The following is a 7,055-nucleotide window of genomic DNA, read 5'->3' on the forward strand; positions in this document are numbered from 1 at the left end:
TCATCGACCTGCACTTGTTTTTCTTTCATCCCATGTGCACCAATTGAATTTTCTGCATTACAGTTGAAGTTGCACCACCATCTACTCTTTCTTCACTATTATGTAAAGTGAATTCACATCTTGATCAAGGATACAACAACCTAAACTCCAAATGCGTCGATGGGCTGATTCTTGGTGCGTGTGAATTCCACCAGCCTGCATCACAATTAAAACTCTATGCTGGGCTAATTGTGAAAGATATATAAAAACTTGAAAAAACTGAGATATAAGATAACTTTCATCTAGTATAAAGGTTGCTCCCTTTTGTTTCACTTACTTCTTGCTATCCTCCAAATCCGCTTCCTAAAGCATTATTCTCATGCCCTTGTAATCAATATCACATCATTGCGGAGAGCTAGCAATCCCATGTATGTTTCTGGACTAGAGGAGTAACATATTATATGCAAACAATTCAAGCCACGCCGAAGAAGAAAAGAACAACAACCTCCTGGATTTGTAAATGATACTCTACCAGATCATGTATATAAGTTGACTAAAGCTCTATACGGACTCAAGCAAGCTCCCCGATCCTGGTATGAAAGATTAAGTTACTTCCTTCTAAATCAAGGTTTCAAACGAGGTAATATCGATACAACTCTGTTTATTAAGCACTCAAATTCAGGTAATCTTATTACTCAAATTTATGTTGACGATATAATTTTTGGAATTCCTAACTCTGTTCTATGTGAAGAATTTGCTCATTCTATGAAAGGAGAATTCAAAATGAGTATGATGGGAGAGCTAACTTACTTTCTTGGACTACAAATCAAACAATCTCTCAAAGGGATCTTTATCAGTCAAACCAAGTACATCAAGGAGCGTATAAAGAAGTTTGGCATGGAGAATGCTAAGCCCATTGGGACTCCAATGAGTCCAACAACTATGCTTGATGAAGATAACAATGAAAAAAGTATTGATGAAACTATGTATAGAGGAATGATTTGATCCTTATTATATCTCACTGCTAGTCGACCAGATATAATGTTCAGTGTGTGTAAATGTGCAAGGTTTCAATCGGCTCCAAAGGAATCCCATCTTACTACTATTAAACGCATTATAAGATATCTTATTGGAACCTTTGAATTAGGATTATGGTATGCTCACTCTAACCATTTTGTCTTGAAAGGTTTCTCAGATGCATATTTTGCAGGTGATAAGATCGACATGAAATGTACTAGTGGCACATGCCAACTGTTGGGAAATGCACTAGTTTCCTGGTATAGCAAGAAACAAAATTGTGTTGCCTTGTCAACAACTGAAGCAGAATATTTAGCTATTGGAAGTTGTTGTACACAAGTTCTTTGGATCATGCATCAACTTCTCGACTATGATTTATCTCTTATCTCTACTCCTATATTTTGTGATAATACTAGTGCTATATGTTTGGCAAAAGATTCTGTGCATCACTCTAGAGCAAAACATATAGAAATCAAGCATCATTTTATCCGTGATCATGTTGCTAAGGGTGATATTGTATTAAAATTCATTGGTATTGAATCTCAATTTGCTGATATTTTTACAAAACCTCTTTTAGAAGAAAGATTTTGTCTACTACGAAAAAAGATTGGCATTATGTCAAATAAAACAAATCTTTTGTATATGTTTAAAATGTTTTATTTTCCTTCTTATGTGTGTTTAATTTTACTTTGATGTAAGTGTAATTATTACACCTCCATCAGTACCGCCGAAACATCTCCTCAGAAGAGTCACTTCTTTCTGAATCCGTCCTTTCCTTTAACCAATGCAACTCTTCAACCTTCCTAACGTCTAGATAAGAACCCTCTTCTATCCCTCTCACTCTTCATCCTCTCCAAATAAACCCTCACCATGGCAAAAAGAAACCTCTCATCTTCCACTGCCACTAGACGAAGCAGAAGGTTTCGGAAAATCCTCAACCCTGAAGAAAATGTAGACTTGGAATCATCCATCAACTCAGATTTTCTCAAAATTGACAATGAAAGCAGTAAATCTTGTGGGACCTTCCCATTAGCTAGAAAAGGGCATAAAAGAGGTCCATGGAGCAAACCCCCAAAAAATCTGCATGCAAGAAAGGGAAAGTAAAGAGTACAGAATTTGGGCCAGAGGACAAATTAATCTTCTATGGACCAAGTGAGAAATCAAGGTTTGAATCCTATAAGTCGAAATCTATGGCTTATGGACGCACTGTAAGTCTCTCTCTTATGAAAAATCTACACTGTGATATGATTGCTGTTTTTGATTTTCAACGTCTTTCCTCTCTGTTCGATACTATTGGAAGCTCTGTGTACGAAGAGCATGTGAGAATGTTCTATGCAAATTTGTTTGTGAATGATAAAGATGACTTGGAGTCCATGGTTTTAGGCACTCGAATTTTTCTTGACTCATATCAATTTGAGAAGATGTTTTCTGCTAAGTTTAACGGATATGAGGTTTTTGTGCAAAATTCCTGGCCAAAAGACTTTGAAGTTTCCTTAGAAGAAGCAAAAGCCTTCGTGTCTAATAATCCTCCCGATATTGGTCCCAAAAATCTAAAGTTTGAACACCGGATTTTGACTCATATGATAGCCACCACTTTACTTCCTAGAATTGGGTCCCTCAGCACTTTGTCTACCAGAGATATCTTTGGTCTTTACTGTCTTGTAAACAACAAAAGAATCAACTGGTTTGTATGGATTCATCAATATATGCTTGAGAGTATCAGGGATATATCCTCTTCTGCTGCTTGTCTACCCTATGGCCTACTTATCTCACATATTCTTGGAGTTATGAAGGTTGACTTGACACTTTTCACACCCCAAGCATATTACCAGTACTTATGATAAGACAGCCTTCTCTATGATGGGTTACACTTTAAGTGATAATGGATGGGTCAAGCGTGCCAAAGTTTAAAGTGTCCCAGCGCAGGTTGAAGCTCCCACTGAACCACCAGAGTCTCAGTCATCTACCTCTCAAAATCTTCAGCAGATTCAGCAATATCTAGATGGTGTAAAACTCATGCTCGTTGAGATGAAAAAGCAGGTAGAAAAAATCAGGGAAGTCACCAAGGAAACAGGTACAGATGTGGCAAAACTTAGGATTTGGTGTTCTTTATCTTCTTTATTTTCGGGTTTGCCTCTTCCTCGACATAACACTCCCTACCCACCCAAAAACTTATGAGGGACTCAAGTGCCCTACTATAGAAATATGTATATTGACTGACTTCTAACTAACTCAACGACTATGTACTCCTCCGCAAGCTGTTGGTACTGTTGCTTCGAGCTTCACTATTTCTTCTCATATCAGTATTATTGAGATATATGTTCAAGTTTAAACATTTTTAATCTCTGTCTATTCAACTCCTAAACAAATGAGTTAGGCAAATGCCTGGCTGATACATCTAGCACTGCTCTAGCGACATTTGGATGATTTTGAGCAATAGATTCTTCATCCCCGTCCGAACCATCCTGCATTAGACTCTGACACTCTGTGATAGCTCCCCATGATGTATCATATTATTTGAGGAAAAGTTGTTGCATATTTTATGAGCTTCTTGTTTGTTGTTTCATAGCTAACGGAGCAAAAGCAGCAGCCTGGCATCATCTGCACATGTAGAGCTAGCTGCAAACAGTAACTACAGTTGCATCTATTCGCAAATTCATCCACCTGCACTTCTTTTTTTTGCAGATATAGTACAAAGTTTGCAGACAGTCATCAATCCCATGTATGTTTTGCAATTATGGCCAATATTTTAACTAATGGAGTCCATCTCACGTAAGCATAAGCATCTTTGCAAAATGCAGACTTTGTTAGCAATATTCTTTGGGACCCAAAAATATTACATTGTGTGTTGGACATCATTTGCACAAGTTGTATCTCTTCTTTTACACCTAAGAGGCCAAGCCTTTTTTGCCTATAAAAGGAAAGACAATTAGTTCATTTTAAACACACCAACAAGACTTGAGTCTTCATTTCTTGTTTCTTCCTTTCTTCCTTTATTAAGAGTATTTTGTATGAGAGTTAAGTGTTGGGAAACACTTGTGTGAACCCTTTCTTTGGAGTGATCTTGTGAGGTTATTCTCTTATGTTATTTGAAATTAATTAGAGTGTTTACTCTAATTTTGTACTCTCTTTTGTACTCTTATTATTATAGTAAATTGCTCATCTCCGCTTGTGGACGTAGGTTACTTTGACCGAACCACGTTAAATTTGTGTCTTCTTTATCTACTTTAATTGTCGTTGTTATCAACTTCCATTGTCTTTGTTATTGCCATTATACTGTTGTTTGGCTATATTCCGCACTACCCGGGTTCCCGATCCTAACATATTTCTTGATTTGCAGTAAGATATCTGGACTTGAAGAGTAACAGATGATTTGCAAACAATTCAAGCCATGCCAAAAAAAGAAAAGAGAGTATACAATAACAACAATTTTGAAAGAATAATCTTGGAATACATAACTAGAGAGTGCCAATATTTAACCATAAGCACACAAAATGAAGAAAAAGGGGGGAAAATTTGTCAAAAGTCCTGTGCAGCAGACGGAGTAAGAATAGCAGCAAAATTATCTACACATGTAGAGCTAACTGCAACTGCAAATAAAGACCGGAGAATTTTAATTTTCTGCATTACAGGTGATGTTGCACCAGCATCTACTCTCTCTTCACTGTTATGTAAACTGAGTTCACATTGTTTATAAGTATTCAACATCAAGACTCCAACATGCATCAGTTTATGATAGTATTTCTCAGAACACTAAGCATATGCATCAGTGCTTTGCACATTCCCAAGACTAACTTTTAGGAAAGTTGATATTATAATGCCACTTCCTAAAGCATTATTCTCATGCCCTTGTAATTCTTTTCAATAGCTAGTGTCGTCAACTTTGGCATCAAAATCAACAATGGAGGCCTTGGAAATTCTTGACAGAGGAACAGAAGCAGCGTGCTCATCAGCGATAGCCATGTTCAGTCTGCACAAGGTATTCAAAGCACAATGTATTAGTGAAGGAGGTGATAGCTTAGTGGCTCTTGCACATTTGGACTAAATATTTCAGCTTCCCTTATATTATCACAACTACCAGTAGCGGTACTACTCAAATTTGACTGAAATACTGCATCTTTCCCACTCACATTAGGATTAGTACATTTTTGTTGCACCAATTTGTCTGAAGTTTGGGATGGGATATCCTGCATTGATGTATTAATAGGCACTGGAGGATTTTTAATAACACTTACTGTTGCACATGAGGCCAAATATTGTACAGCAGTACCTATTGAAACATTTTGATCAAAGATATAGCAGCCTCAACACCAAATGCATCGATGGGCTGATTCTTGGTGTGAGTGAATTCCACCAGCCTGCATCACAATTAAAACTCTATGCGTCGATGAGCTGATTGTGATGGTATTTCTTGAAAGATATATAAAAACTTGAAAAACGTTCTTAGATACATATATTTGAATAGCCATAAATTGACCTGTTGCCCACCAGATAACTTTCATGTAGTACAGAGGTTGCCCGCCTTTTGTTTCACTTCTTGCTATCCTCCAAATACACCTCCTAAAGCACTATTCTCATCCCCTTGTAATCAATATCTGAGTGAATATTATCCCATCATTGTGGAGAGTTAGCAATCTCATGTATGTTTGTGGACTTGAGGAGTAACATATGATATGCAAACAATCCAAGACATGCTGAAGAAGAAAAGAGAGTATACAAGAACACCAATTTGAAAAGAACCAAACTTTGGAGTATTTACCCACAAAATGAAGAAAAGGATGTTGCGGAAGCCAAATGTATATAGTGTGAATGAGTCACAACTACTATACCAAAAATTATGACAACCACTAAATAATAAACAAGACAATAAGACAACAATAAAAGAACACCAGAATTTATGAGGTTCGGCCAATTTTGCCTACTTCCTCGGACACAATCAATATTTTATTCCACTCCAAAATTACAAGTGAAATAATACTAAAGAGAGAAGATACAAATGCCTTAAGAAGATAAAAGGCAAATGAGAGGTGTTATTAAATCCTAAACATTAGGCCTCCTTTTATAGGGTGAAATTCTCATTCAAAATTATCATCCACCGATGTGGGACTTTTGACAATTTCAACAAATCTCCACCTTGGCAAAATTCCACATCTTCAATTTTCTCTCAATAACAAATTTTGGTTGTGTCTTCATCTTCAATCTTTAGTGTTCAATAATGTTGATCAAATCCAAACAATGTTGAAACTTGACCGCAGTCACCACTTTTGTCAGCATATCAGCAGGGTTCTCCGTAGTATGAATTTTCTTCACCGTGACTCCACCTTCTTCTATGATTTCTCGTACGAAATGATACCGAACATCAATGTGCTTCATCCTTGCATGATAAACTTGGTTCTTCGCTAATTGAATAGCACTTTGACTATCACAAAAAATTGTAATATTTTTTTGTTCAATACCAAGCTCCTTTAGCAACCCCTGAAGCCAAATTGCCTCCTTCACAGCCTCTGTAATAACCATGTACTCTGCCTCTGTTGTAGACAAAGCAACTGTTGACTGCAAAGTAGACTTCTAACTAATTGGTGCCTTTGCAAAAGTAAACACATAACTAGTAGTTGACCTTCGTTTGTCCAGATCACCCGCAAAATCTGAGTCACAATATCCAACTACAGACCGATTGTCTTCCTGCTCAAAAACTAACCCAACATCTACAGTACTATGAATATACCGTAGAATCCATTTCACAGCTTGCCAATGCTCCTTTCCTGGATTATGCATATATCTGCTAATAACTCCAACGACTTGTGAAATGTTAGGTCTCGTACAAACCATTGCATATATCAAGCTACCAACAACATTTGCGTATGGTACCCTTGACATATACTCCTGTTCAGTTTCATCCTTTGGCGACATAGTAGTACTTAGCTTAAAATGGGGAGCAAGTGGCGTACTAATTGGATTAGTCTTCTTATCTATGACAAAACGCTGTAGTACTCTCTTCAAATATTCTTTCTAAGATAAACAGAGTTTCTTTGAACTTCCATCTCTTATTATCTCCATGC

This window comes from Nicotiana tabacum, unplaced genomic scaffold, assembly GCF_000715075.1.
Source record: "Nicotiana tabacum cultivar K326 unplaced genomic scaffold, ASM71507v2 Un00249, whole genome shotgun sequence".
Lineage (NCBI taxonomy): Eukaryota > Viridiplantae > Streptophyta > Magnoliopsida > Solanales > Solanaceae > Nicotiana > Nicotiana tabacum.